This window comes from Rhea americana, unplaced genomic scaffold, assembly GCF_003343005.1.
Source record: "Rhea americana isolate MKP2758 unplaced genomic scaffold, rheAme1 scaffold_46, whole genome shotgun sequence".
NCBI classification, from domain to species: Eukaryota; Metazoa; Chordata; class Aves; order Rheiformes; family Rheidae; genus Rhea; species Rhea americana.
This window is the reverse complement of record NW_028186601.1, coordinates 3787422-3802344: the sequence shown is the minus strand read 5'-3', so window position 1 is coordinate 3802344 and position 14923 is coordinate 3787422. Positions and strand designations below refer to the sequence as shown.

The following is a 14923-nucleotide window of genomic DNA, read 5'->3' as shown; positions in this document are numbered from 1 at the left end:
AAGTGGAATTAGAGAATCTGTCACRGGGTCTCAGGAGTTGTGTTTGGGCTTCTGTCTGCTTTTGAAAAAAAAGGTGATGACCTCTTCTCTGCCACTTTTGTCCGTAGCGATGCGATGCCATGTGGCAGTACGCTTAACAGAAAGAAATCTGTAACACTTAGGCTGCATAGGCTTTTCAGGACAGCCAAGGAGAGGTCTAGGATGTGGTCTAAAATCTTTCCTATATTTGTGACTTCACTATACAGCCTGTGTGTTAAAATTAGAATTTAACTTCRGTTATGATTTAGATACAGTGCTTACATATTTTGCTTATTTTGTCCTCCAGAGGCTCAAGCATCTATAGTTTTATGCATCTCTCATGCATAGCAAATTGAAGTGTGTGTGTTGATTTGCTGGAAATGAGTCATGCACTAAAATCATGCAGATTCCTTTGTATTCTTATAACCAGAAAACTCATATGAGCAGAGATGAAAAAGTAGGTGGAGCTGGCCTTGAAAGAGGTGTTCTGAATTGAAATAAGCTGTATAAAATATCATTGTCACAAAGGAAAACTGAAAAATACAACAAAAACAACTTCATACGTTGGAAGTATTTGCATCACAGGTAAACGTTGCCATATACGCCAAACTGTGCTTTAATTTCTGCAAGTCCTCTGTTGAAGATATTCTGCAAAATTTTCAGAAGCTCCCATGTATCTTAGGAGCCTGTGTCGCAAAGCTTCCTTATCACACAGAGATTTTAAACTTTGACATTAGACTTTAATTAGGAATTGACTCAAAGATACATTTAATTTACAGAAAGGAGTATTCCTTGAGCAAGGTCTTAAGCTGATGTAAATCAGCCTAACACCATTAATATGCCTCGGCTTAGATCTAGCTGTAATTCTGATTTGTACAAGCTGATGATTTAATTCTGCACTCACAAATACAGTGGTTAAGAATAACTGTTGAACCACAAAGTAGTGGTGTGTTGATGAACAGAACGTGACACTGTTCGGAAAGGACCATCCCATCCTACAGTCCTGACTGCTGGGCGGCAGTAGCAGGACAAATCCTGCCTGTGTGTTTCCGGCAGCATTTTACTACATTTCATGTCTGAGCAGTTTCTTTCAAACCTCAATTGGYTTTTGATTTGTATGAGTGAAAATGAGAAGACCCAGTTGTCGCTGGTGAAAGTGCAGCAGTGTGTGTGAATTACAGAAAAGCTCAATTTGTTCACATCCTTTTAGAATTTAAACATATTCTCTTAATTTATAAAAGCACCCCTTTTTATTAGGTTACCTGCACATTATAGGAAATGTTACTTTTCTTCAGCAATTAAAATGGTAATTGTTTTTATGATGGCTGATGACTCTTACCATTTGGTTAGCGCACTGAATCTCGATTGGAATTAGGTTTATGAAATAATGTCTCATTTTCTGTATCGAAGAAAAAGTAACGTAGTTAGTTTGAAGACACGTTTTCCAACCTATTTCCATTTCAGGTGGTATCTTCCTGTTTTCTGGGTCTCATTCTTCATGACAATGTTTGTTTTTTATGGTAGAAATAGTTTTACCATGTAATATTAGAAACTTCCTAAAATTGTAGTGTGCTATCTTGTTCGACTATCTTTGCAATTATGATACGGAAATATTGCGTCAGCAACTTTCTAAACATAGTATGCAGTGGTGACACGAGTTAATTGAACAGTTAGGAGATAATGCAGTATCATCGACACGATTTACTATGTAATTACCATTGTTTCCAGTGGAGTTATCATGTCGCTACCACCTAATATCATATGTTATTTTGTGATAACTGTGAAATTAACTTATCATCCTGTTTTGAGAGACTACGTTGGTCTTAGACCAACCACTCTCCACCAAAGTTAAATACAGGAGATCAGTAATAGACTGACCTGCCCACCAGCTTTGGAGTGTGGCAATTAAGTCATCGGTCTTTTATTAAAGCTTTGAAAGAGTGTGTTCCTAAATTCGTTTCATTGAGAGTCCTGAATGACTTAACTTCTAAAGAAGATTTCTTGCTGCAAACATTTATCCATCTGAGTGAATCAGAAAGTGATTTTACAATGTAAGGGAAAATGTGATGTAATCCATCAAAACACTTGAAATAAATATAAAATCAGTATTTTTTCAGGTTTTTTTTGGGGGGGAATAATGGAGGACAGGAGCATTTATATAGTAACAGCATGCATTCTTCTCACACAGTTTCTTACTAAGTTTACCTTGTTAATGCATTTCTTAACTTCCAGAAATCAGTTATGAACTGTGTTTTTTACGTTTACTAATCAGGCCATTTTTTGGTTGAAATTTCATCTAAGTGAAAGTATTCARGCTTCTTGAGAAATTCCCAAAGTAAAGAAAATGTCAGCAAAAAGAGTTGAAGAATCTTGATTGTCCCTTTTAAGTAGAAAGATAATACTCTGTAAATAGAGTTCTGTTTTATTTTACTTTGATTTTTGGGGGGCATAGGTTATTGTGAATACCTATATCTAGATGAAAACTTCGGTAAGTGGTTCAAAATCTTCTCAGTTTTTGCTTGTACAACTGAAACTGAAAATGACAGTTAATTCAAGTTCTGTTATCTGCTCCAGTAATTAGATAAATGTTTCCATAAACATACACCCTGTATTCATGCATCTAAAAATTATCTTGAAGCAGTCAGTTTTGTAGTAATTAGGCTTAGTCTCTTGGTTTTTTCCCTTCATTTTTTTTTCATTAGAATTAAATATGCAGTGTGGTTTCAATGTAAACAAATAACTGTCCATTTTATTTTCTTATTAGAGTTATCCTTCTTGTTCCCATAATGTGTCTTTTTCCTCATTAATTCAAGAAATGCATTCGAGTTAACAGTCAGTATAAAAGCAAGTAAAGCATTTGAGCTTTTAAACCCATCTGTAGGAGTAGCAAAATAACGTGAAGGTTCTGGTGGAATCTTCTGTCCTTTCTGGAAGCAAGCATCTTACTCGTTTTCCTGAAATCAGTTAAATTGACTGCTTATGACTGAATCTGACTTTCTCACTACAGGACAAATAAAATATGTGAATTGTAGTTAGAAGGGCTCCAGAATATTGCACCCTGCTATTTTCTGATGTAACTTAGTCACTTGCCTTTTCAGTCATTGATGAATGTTGGAGATTAATATTRAAGAAAAAAGAGCAGGAATACCAAGGCAAGAGTACTAAATGGCAGGAGAGAGTCAATGGCGTTTTGTGGCTATTAAGGAAAAGTTATTTTAGCAGTTTTGCACTAACGTGCTAACCTTTCCTTTCTGGATACATTAGGTAAGAAAAAGCTTTAAGCAGACTGTAGTGCCTTTCTTCCAAAGTGCAGGATTTTCTCTCCACATCAGTTTTAGATGGTATCTGTGATCAAAGGGACATATACTGTTCATACGCTTCCTCTGTACTTCAGAACTAGAGGTGACCTGGAGGGTGTATAAGTGCCCTTGTGTGGTTGCCTGGAAACTTTGGCCCACACAAGTGTCAACTTTCTTTCATGGTTATAAAGGAAGACTGAGCCTCACAGAGAGCTTTAGTCTTAGAGAAAAAAGGTCCTTGTGTGTTTTAAAACAAGTGTCTCACCAGGAGATAATGGTAGAGCAGTGGGTTATAAATGATGTATTTTGTTCACTTCGCCTTGATAATGGCACAAGGGAAAAAAAGTTCATCGCTCTCTTATCAAAATACTGTGACATTTCTCCTTCAACTGTAAAATTTCCTATCACATTCCTCTGCAGCAACAGCAACTAAATTTACTCGATTGTAAAGACTACATAATCTCTCATCAAAAGGTGTCTTTTTTATTCTTTCTTTTCTCCTTATTCATATTTTAGGAGAATCACCAAGGTTGCTAAAATCACTGTTTCTCCAATGAAATAAATTTACTTTTAAGGAGTTTATATTATTAGCCTGGAGCTGCTATACTATGCCATGTAGACTGTTTGTTACTCCATCTTGACCAAAGGCAGTATGCCATTTTCTTTTGTCATAACTTTTTATACTAACTACCTTCTTTATTGATGATGTTCTGTTTTTTAATGAAGRAAAACATAAATAAAGGCAACTACTAAGGGCTGAAGACCAAAAACACTGAAAAGCGGTTGGGCTTCTTTCTCAAATGGTGGCTTATTTTCAGTAAGTACAGATWCCTGTTTGATAAAATGGGTGACATYTTTTCTTACAAGCAAATATCATTCTATAACAYGTACAGCCTGTGAAAGCATAGTTGTGTATGTTCCGCTCGGCAGAACACACACGTGTAAATTTGTGTTTGCCATCTGCCCAAAATAYGGTTCTAAAAACTCGTATCTATATTTTGTAAGGTTAGAATTCCCTCAGATGGGAATGTCTGTGCAAATAGATGGGAATGCCTGTGCAAATACAGTCTTRCTGCTTGGGACTGTTTCCTGTATGCCTGTTCAAAGCAGACTGACATAAACAGAAAGTGACATCCATGCATTTTGGATAATTCATGTCTTTGTCCGATGCAGGCTACCAATATACTACATGTGGTAGACTATATTTCATTTACATGAGCTGGTGTGAAACAAATATACAACCACTTATAATACTATGGAAAACTGTAACCACAAGGGATTTTTCTGTCTGCATGACTGTAATGACAAAAGTCATAAAATGTTTATATTCAAATTATATATCCATTTGTATTTTAAAACTTAGTTTTTACCATTACCASGGTAAGTTTTGAAAAATCAGTAAGGAAATTCTTAACTTTGTAAACCAGTCCAACCATGCATTTTATTGCGCACATCCCAAGTTTCTATTATGATTATATGAATGAAAATTGTAAAACTATAGCWTATTGTTATAAATAAATAAACAACAAAAAATAAATAGCATTGGTAAAATACATAGGTAAATCTCAAGATGGAAACACAACTGAAAGAAAATCACAGCTTACTGTGCATTGGGAGGGTAGCTTACAGTCCAAACTGCAGGCACAAAAATGTTTTGTTTCTTCTAACAGAGTGAATACTGAAAAACTGTTGTAATGCTAATTGTATGTTTGACTCCTTATAATGGATYCTGCTCAGAGTTGTAATGTTCTCAGAATTAATCTCCAGAGACATCTAGAGGATGTGTGACATTCCCTGCAGGACTTGGATCTATGTACTTCAATAATAGATTTATAACAATAAATTTTTTTAAAAAGTACTCGAATTATTTGAAACTGCCCCAATACCAAATGACAATGTGGATAAAACCCATATATGTTCTGTGCCTGGCTTGCAGATACTCTATTTCCACCATTTATGACTTTTTTTTTTTGTATTTTAGAAAAGATTTTACTGCTCACTGAATTGTCCTTTGGGAGAAATTAAAAGTAGAGCAATAAGGGATAAGAATATTTTATGACATATATGATGGCAGGGTGAAAGAGAGGATAAGTGAGAGTTTACTTGATATTACATACTTCTCTTTCATGTTTGCATGATAATCTGTTGGAAGATATATTGTCTTTAATCATACTCTTTTGAAACATAAGCTTATGGATGGACTGTTTGTGAAGAGTAAGACAATGTTTTCATATTTTTCAAGAGAAAGAAAAACCATCTGTTTCATTTGAGAAATTGTATATTTTTATGCAAACTGCACTGCTTTTATTAATTAACAGTACAACTCAAGAAATGCTTTTGATTCTAAAATTACTTTTACATTCTTACTAGTTGAAATTGTAAGATTACATAGTAATTGATTTTTTTTATTTGAGTTGGAAAGGTCAGTGAAAATTGTTGGCGTACCTATGAAATCTTCCATTGCTTTGCACAAATAGCCTTTGTTTCACAGAACTAGGATGAGTGGTGCAGTGTGTTCAAATATCAATCTGTAATTACATGATGAGATCATCTGGAAATTTTGTACGCATGGGACTGTGCAAAATTTACAGTGAGGAAAAGAGATCTGCCACAGGCCTACCTACCAAGTTTACCCACAGCCCTAAGATAGGACACAAAAATCTACAAATCATTTTTCGTTTGAAAACTCATTTCAAGATTTTGTTATGATTTATGCTTCCTGCAAATTAGACAAAGTATCTTAACTTCTACAGTTGCAATATTTGATTGCCATCTCCAAGTTGTGTAATGTGGAAGGGAATAGGGGGAAGCTCAAACAATCACATTCTGGAATATTGAAAACATGAGCTTACCACACTTAATAAAGACATGTCATAAGTGGCAAAATGCAAAAATCTTGAAATCAGAATTAAAAGGCTGTGCTAGGTGTAGCAACCTTGTAGTCTTCGTGTGTGACCTTTCCTGATTGTACAGCAGCTACTTAAGTGATCTCTGATTCCAGTTGCCAAAATTGAAATGGAGACTAAATCTAAGTAAACTATCACACTTGTGACAAATCAGTGGGATTAAACATGGTTCAAGGATTTGGCAGAGAACCGGAAACATTTAATACAATAGTYGAGATGTCGGAATAGCTTTGGCTTAGCCTGCCAAATGCATAGCTGAATGAGAGGAGGACAGTAGATGTCACCGAGAGGAAAGAGGTAGGTCCTTTTCATGAACAGATATGCCTTAGATATGCCTAAATGTAGATTGATCAGTATATTTTTACATTGTATGTGGTGATGTTACATATTTCAAGTGGTTGAGACCCCAAAAAAGAATAATCTGCAGGTCATTCTTACCAGGGTGTCTACGATGGATACTCACTGGTTCAGCACTATGAGCTGCAGAAAATATGTTGTGTCAATCTTTCAAAGACTGTATAATCTCTTCTTTTGTCTGACTGTTCAACACAAGGTGATGATTTAAAGGTAGAATTTTCTTTATTTCCATCTGGCAGTCTGACTGTTCTTATTTGCCAATACCGCAGCTGATGTAAGAATGTGAAAAACATGAGACTGTAGAAATGCATTGATAGTGGAAAGCTTTTGTTTTTGGAACCTCACTTCCTATACTGGCTCTTTACGAAACAAATTTCTTAGTCTTCATAGCAAGGCGTCGGATTTCCATCTTTTACAAAAATAATTTGTTTTACGACTTTTATTATTTTTCCCAGTGGTCTGTAAAAAGTGTACAGTGGCTAGAGACTATACTGTGGGTACTTTTGGTGAAGGAAGATGACAAATCTTGTCATGCAAAAATACTCTTATTTGCTAGAGATACAGAATTCATGAGTGAATACAAAAAAAAAAWGTTTAAATTTTAATAAAATATTTGATGAAGGTCAATCGTATTCTTGAAACTCATCAAATCTAACAAGACATGAAAACTCCATACAGGATAACATTGGCCACAGTACTGTGAATAGCTGGCAATCTCTACAATTTTTCAAAATTGTTTTGGAGAAGCAAGTTGCATGTTGCCAAAATTGATTATGATTTTGAAGATAGGGATGAAGAATGGTGAAATGAAAATGTAGAAGTAATTGTAAAGGTCATTGAGACAGAAGTCATGCAAAGACATCTAGAACAGCCAACTGTGAAAGGAAAAATGACTTTGGACAAACATAAAATAATCCACCCAGAGAAAAACAGAAGTATTAATGTTGAAAAAGAAGAAATTACACATGTATTTGTTACAGATTTTGAGCTGAATAAGGAGAAAGTCAAGATGCTTATTCATATTTGAGCTGCATACAGTTTTACTAGAATTTTTAGGTCTATTTGCTATCAAGTGGACAAACATAGTGAATTGCATTTTACCAGCCTATTTCTATGTCACATGCTAATACAGTGGAGGACTTTAAGAGAAAATAACAAAAGTAAGGAAGATAAAAGAATTTCTAAAGGTTGTACATATAGTGCACAGAATATTGATCAAGTACTTAATGTATTAAGTAAAATTAACTATTACTTAAATTATTTTTCAGTATTATCTATAACAGAACTCTTCATATCTTGATCCTTGGCAAACAAGTTAGTGGCCTTCCAGCAGTGAGCACCGTTACCTTGGCTTCAAGAAATCYTTTCACATTAAAAAGCTGCTGGTGAACCCTGCATTCAGTACTTTACACACGACTGATAATCTGCTGTGAGGAGTAAGGGTGTATGCAGTTGTGGAGCCTTGTTCTCTGCTATAGAATAGTCCTGTGGGCAGCTGAATGAAGGAGAGATTTTAAACCTTGCTGTTCCTATCTGCTTTGCCAGTCCGTCTCTGCAGGAAGGAAGGGAGCAGGAACAGGACACAGCCTCAAAAATGGGATGCAAGGAAAGTACTAGAGGAGAAGAGCTTTGTTGTTTGGACTTGCAGCCAATTGAACCAGAAGTCTGGAKCATGAAAACCTTTTGAGGTTGGAGACTGGGTGTAGGTGACCTTGAACAATGCAAAGGAGGTGTTTGTAAGGCAAAGATTCGCACGTCCTGAAGGTGGCTCAGTTACAATGTCTTTGGTACTACTGGGGTAATTAAAGTAATGTTGAATTTTAAGATTCTATGATACTGGCTGGGTGGAAACCAGAAGAAAAGTCTGAGGAGGTGAAATTTGAGCTGAAGGAGAAGAGAGAAGAAAACCAGAAGACCTTGCAAAAAAAGGAATGATGCTTTTTATAGTGGGAGATGRGTTTTGGTTTATTGTAAAAATGAAAGTTTGTGCTTGTAACAGTAAKGAGGTTTGATAGTAAGAGATGTGTTTTGTTGAGAGAAGCAACATCAGATGCAGTAAAAAGAGAAGGGAACATATAGGAAATGGAGCCAGGAAATGTAGGAACACACATCTCTTAATCCTATTTAATGTGTAAACAGGAGTATGCACACATACATGCACACACAAACTTCTAAGGAAGAGAAGAAAAGTTCCTGGAAGCCCCACTAAGTTGCTCCTTTCTTCCTTACTATACTTCCTTTCTTATCATTGTAATATGGGGAAATGGAACTGAGGCAGGGTCAAATAGCCCATATAACCCTTCTCTTCATCCCCCTTTCTGGGAGGGAGGCTCTGGTCTCTGATTTACAATGTAATCATGTTCTCTAATTAATAATGTGCAGCACAGGAGAAAGAAAATCACTTACCGTGGAAAAATTATGTTATAAATTTAAGGGAAGTATGAACATGCTGTGAGATTACAATTTCCATACATTGTCTAACCTTTGATATCTTTCCGCTGGTGTATTTTAGATCATGATTTTCAGAGTGWTTTGATTCAGCTTAGTCCTTTGACCAGCATTCATTCAGCCAGCCTGTGTTTTCCCTTCTGCAAGTTACAAGCATCAGACATCACATATCTGCATGTAGTGCCTTTAGCAAAGAGATTTAAAGCCTTAGAAATATTGTTGCACACAGGAGGTGCGCAGGGTGGATGAGATAAAATAATTGGTAGCAACTCTTCTTTATAGGTAAACAGAGGCCAACGCAGCAATTTAAACCCTAGAGCCCTCGGGCAGAACCCAAGGTAATGTTGTGTTAGCAGTGCCTTTTGGCAAGTGAGTAGTATATATCAACTCCTGTATGGTCTTTTTTGGTGTAGTTGTTATGACTGTAAACAGATGGGAAAGAAGAGAAAGCAGTAATATAAGAAACATAATGACTGGAATTTATTGACATTTTTTTCTTTTAAAATATTTCCACACGTTGAATGTTGCACAATAAAGTGGATCATAGGAAATACATCATTGATTATGTCATTGTAAATCATTTACAGGTGAGAGATATTTTGTATTATTACTTGTGCAGAGTCCAACAGAGTCTTGARATAAAAAGGCCAAATTGGAATTTCACTTGATGGAGTCCTGCACATCAGATCCCCTCCTGTCTGGGGCTGCCAGTAATGCAGCAGAAATGCCAAAATGAGAGGTATTAGGTAGAAAACTCACAGCAGCCTGCTTTTCTGGAACTGGACAAGATGAATCAGGTAATCATTTGCATATACGTATATGTACAATGTTGGCATTGTGATGTTGAATACAGGTGAAATGGCTTTCTTATATGTGAGAACTGATTTTTTTTTTCCCTTGCTGTTTCATAGACCTAGTGCAAGAGAAAAGTCAAGCTTGCATAAAGAGGGACTGAAGATTGTCAGGTATGTCTGAATCACAGTGCCTGAATCACAAAACTTTAATAGCAGAATTTGAAATGTTTATGAATTTTCTAGAATATGCACTGTCTCTAGCATTGTTCTCCATTATTAGATTTTTGTTACTATTTTTTTGCTGGAATTACTATCTCTTCAACTTCTGTAAATATTTTAAGAATCTTTCCTGTAAAACAACAAAACAAACAAAAAAGTAGGTGAACCAAGGGGACAAGAACATCTGTGAAGAGTTATCCTCAGCTTATTCGTCGTACGTGCTTTTGTGTCATTAAAACGACTATGATACAGCAGCTGGCAGAATATGACTTCTCTTAGCTTCAAGCAGATAGTGCCAGGAAAGTGAACAGAGACATGATATACTGAGTCTAATTTATCATACTATTTTTCTGCCTATGAAGCCTGAAACAGTGAAGTGTTTAGGTTGAAATACTGATCAAATTTGCTGTTTCTAGAGGATAGCTTTCAGGTTCAGTGGAATGGAGTGGGAATCAAAGAGCTGTTAAACTGTCAGTAGCTGTCAAGCTGTTGGCATCCCGAACTGCTGGAACAAAATAAGAAAACTTTTTCTGTGCCTAGAACGCAAACACTTTCTTCCAGAAAATGTAGGTAACGCAGCTACAACAGAATCCCTAATTATTTAGGCAAATGTTTTGTAATTGTGAAGCTATTCTAGCAATGTGAAAACTAAACACAGCTCTCAGAATTTCAGTTTTTCAGAGTACACGTAATTCTAAAACAAATSTTTCAGTTGATCTTAAAGAGGCCCATTAATGTCCTCCACCTCTTCCATCCCACTGTCAAGCTGAGGCTGTTTCCTTGTATGAGTGATATTCTTTGTAAGGGTCTAAGTGTCCTGGTGTAATGAATATTATGTATATGTTGGAAATTTCCACTGATTTCCTCTATGTTTTTCTTCGCAGAACCCACAATCATCATCCTAAAATATTCTGGAGAAAATGATTACAGAATTTGGTGAAAATCTCTTTTTTCGTTGTTTTTGGAAGAACATAGTGACCGGTAAAATTTACTTTTGCACATACAAGTCCTTTGACAACATGTTTGTGGAAAGAACGAAGTGACTGCATAGTTTAATTCAAGACACTTCAATTTCAGTGGAAATTAAATACTGCTGAGGGAATGTTAAGTAATAATTAGGTGAAAGTTCTTTAAAAATACTGCAGAATCACACTGAACCATCACGCTGAACATGCAGGGCCCAATCCAAAAACTACTGAGGTCAATTGGAATCTTGATAATAATTTTCATAGGTTTTAGATTAACCTCGTCTTTATTTTGTAGAGTTGTATTATGATGGCACTTTTTTTAACCTCAAACTTCCATACTTCTACCTTCACACTTTTTGTAAATCTCTCAGTAATACTAGTTTTAATTTGATGTTCAAGTTCTTTTCATCCATGTGAGAAATATATTTATAACACAAATAAAAGYTGTTAAAATGTTACCTGAAGATGATGTACTCATAGCTAGAATATTCTTTCCAAAATTCAAGTTGTCTGATGGAATTATTTAGTTGTTTGACTCTAAATTATTTTAATAAACATCTGATGTTAATAAAATTGGAAGTTGTTGGTGTGATAGTCTGTGATCATTTAGTTGAACAACCCATCCTCTTAGATCTTTTTCCATYGTTTTGTCCATTATTTTCAGTAATCTTGAAAAGTTTTGGATCTACAGTTCTTGATGCCAAACATTTTAGGCCATGTGATGTCTCAGAAAACACTCTTATCCGTGACACGGCATTAGAAAGCATCATGTTTGTCTCTGCTATGCATAGTTACAGGTTTAATAGTACGTCAAATACTATGACCCCATTCACACGATGGTGTAGATATGTGTAGAGCTATATGTTCCAAAACAAATTGGGAAACACTATCTTTAGTCCTCAAAGTTAGGTGCTTGTTGTTTAGGAATAGCAGAGAGCAGAGTGCTTGGCAGAGGAATTCTCCCTGGGCCATGTCCCAGCGAATGCAGCTTGTATCGTTTGAACACTGCAAGGAGTCACTGTGAACTGATCGTGCTTTTTTTTCAAGCTCTGACTATTCTGTAAAGGTTGGTATTAACGTGGCAAAATGTATGTTAAAAACACACTGTGGAATATTACTGCTAAAACTGTAGTAAACCCAAGGAGTGCGAACGAAGCCAAAAATGAAAGGGAAAACTTTCTCTTCTCAACGTAAGGAATGTAGACTGGGCAACGACCTCTGCGGCTAATTTAGAGAATTTGAAGTAGCTGATTCAAAATGTGTGGAATAATCTCACACAGAGAACTATATACTACTAGCATTTTGATATTTTGTATACAGTAACAGTCTATTTAATCAGATTATAAAAGAAAATGATGGCTGCCTGTCTGCCTGTGTCCAGAGGTGTTTTTGTAACCCATTCTTATGTGCTTCTTGTTCGTCATTCAGATTGTCATGTTATTTAGTAACCATGGAGAAGTAGGGAGGGATGCCTGTTGGACGAATTTAGATTTCTCCGGATGAGTGCAAACCAATTTTTGAGAAAAATGAGAAAACATTTCCTAATGTAAATGGTACTGTCACTCCCTTATATCATCAGTGCAAATGGATTTCTTTCCAGATCATCTGAACTGTATAATTAGCATATTGTTAAAGCATAGGTTTAAAAGTGCAAAAGCGTGTATATTTTTATGATTAGAGTTAAATGAAATTATGTCAAAGCAACCGGTATGCATAATGTGTTGGTCATATAGAAACAGGTGAAAAGTTTTGGTAGGAACTGTAGAATTTTCTGACAACCTTGCCACCATTTTCTCTTAAAATTATTCTGTGATARATTTGTTTTTTTTAAATCTACCTATGTTTTGAATAGGAATAGTTGAAAAGAAATACGAACAACCATTGCTCCTAAAATGCTGTGGCCCTTCCAAACGGCTGTGGCATTTTGAGAAGGGGACAGCATTTGGAGTCATCTATCAATTGTCTGTGATTGTCACTTTCACAGTTTACGTGATTTTGGTGCTTTGATCACTTTTCACTTTTCAAAAAATCTCTTARATGTTATTTTTCTATTCATATTTTCTTACTGTTTTGAGTGTTTTGGTTTATACAGGTAGGGACTGATTTGATATAAATCATCTGGCAATCACAGTTTGCTTTCCATTGCTTGGAACTATTTTCTGAACAGTTTGTATGCTTTAGACTTCAGAATTATCCATATGCCATATTACTCAACAGCATTTTAAAGAAACAGTATGGTTGCTGGTTTTAATTCATTTATCTTGCCTGTGCGTTTAGAGTTTGTATAAAATGTAACTTCTCCATCATGTCACAAAAAGTTATTGCACTCTTGGGTTAGTGAATTCAAGCAGCATGACATAATAGACTAGCAAATATGGCCTTGTGTCGTCTGATGATGATCCAAATCCACCCACTTATCTTGATCTGCCTATATTGTTAACAACATAGGATGTCACACAACAAATTTTTCATTTTAACTGTTCTTTATGTACAGTGCAGGGTGGAATTTACTTTTTATTGCCTTTCTGAGAAAAGTATCATACCTCTCAGTGAAATAATGGTTTTGTCAGGCACTGGTATCTTTACTGTATAGTGCTTTTAAATTCTGCACTATTTATACCAAGCTATCTTGGCTTAGGACAGGCGAAACGTGATACCTCTGTTTCTCCATGAAAATGCTTAAGGCTTTATGGGTACAGAAGATATATAGTTGATATGATAATTATATGTTCTATGTTGCTGGTTACAAATAAAATACTTCTATTTTTCCAAGGGCTACATGAATGTGCAAAATATAAACAGCTACTAGAAATGACTGACAAACCTAAGGCTTATACTCAGTCTTAATATTGATTTGCATGCCTCTTCCTTCTGTCATTATACTCGTTACTAAGTGTATACATTGATTTGTTCTTACAGGTCATGTAAGAATTACATTACCAATTACATTTGGTCATGACAACAAAGAACAGCAGTAATTTTATGGCATGCACCGTTACTGTTTTGTTGTCAGAAGTCTAAATGGATCATTGTGAAAAAAGTCAAAGAGTGGTACATGATTTTAAAACTGAATGGGGTCACTGAAGAATCTATCCTGGGATGCAAAATAGGTGACATATTTGTCCTGGAATGACATCAATAAGTGGGCTGCCATTCAAATGGAGATAATTTTTCTATGGTCAAAATATTTGTAGCTGGAAAACAACAAATTAGAAAATGAGATTTATGTATGTTTCAGTGGCAGGTGATAAATGTTCTGTGGAGTGAAAGATTTTCTTCTTTATGTTGCATGTAATGTTTTGGAACAATTGCACTTCTTAATATTTCAAATAATATCATTTGTCATTTTGTGAGTATATCTAAGTGATAAAAAAGTATATAAGTATTCTTCTACATAAATTTTCTATCATAACTTTTTGTCATACTCATTACTTCAAGAGTAAAAACATGTAATGAAATAATAATTTAGATAAATTCTAAAATTAAATGAAAGCAATAACCTCAGACTTCAAATAATGTATATTAAAGTAGTCTTCTCTTCCTGTCTATCTTTTTACTTTATTCAGAGGATACAGCAGCTGAGCTCTGTTTAACTATACTCAAAAATGATGTGAATATCAGAAACATGATCAACTCCCCATTGCCAGCCTGCTTTCTAGAAACAAAAGAGGTGCAACGTACTYGAAAAGGGTGTCCCTTCCAGAATGCTAGGATGTAATATGCTTTGCTGTATGTGTTACTAGATCACCTAAGAAACTCTTGGTTTCTATTGACTCAAAGTTTCTTTTGTCCTAGATACTTGTGTGTGTGTGTGGTTACATATATATGTGTGTGTGTATATGTATATATGTATATGTATAAACATATATACATATACACACACACATACACATACAATTTCAGTCTCCACAGTC

At 35.3% G+C, this 14923-nt stretch overlaps 1 protein-coding gene and 1 long non-coding RNA gene across 3 annotated transcripts in view; both read left to right on the top strand.

Moving 5' to 3' along the window:
* The window catches only part of ZFPM2 (zinc finger protein, FOG family member 2), a 313640-nt gene that overhangs the window by 127420 nt on the left and 171297 nt on the right, over window positions 1-14923 (top strand). The window lies entirely within an intron of this gene.
* On the top strand, window positions 9570-11373 carry LOC146589404 (uncharacterized). Its single transcript, XR_014897193.1, has 3 exons — window positions 9570-9825; window positions 9940-9993; window positions 10926-11373. It is a non-coding gene; the product is annotated as an uncharacterized LOC146589404 (long non-coding RNA).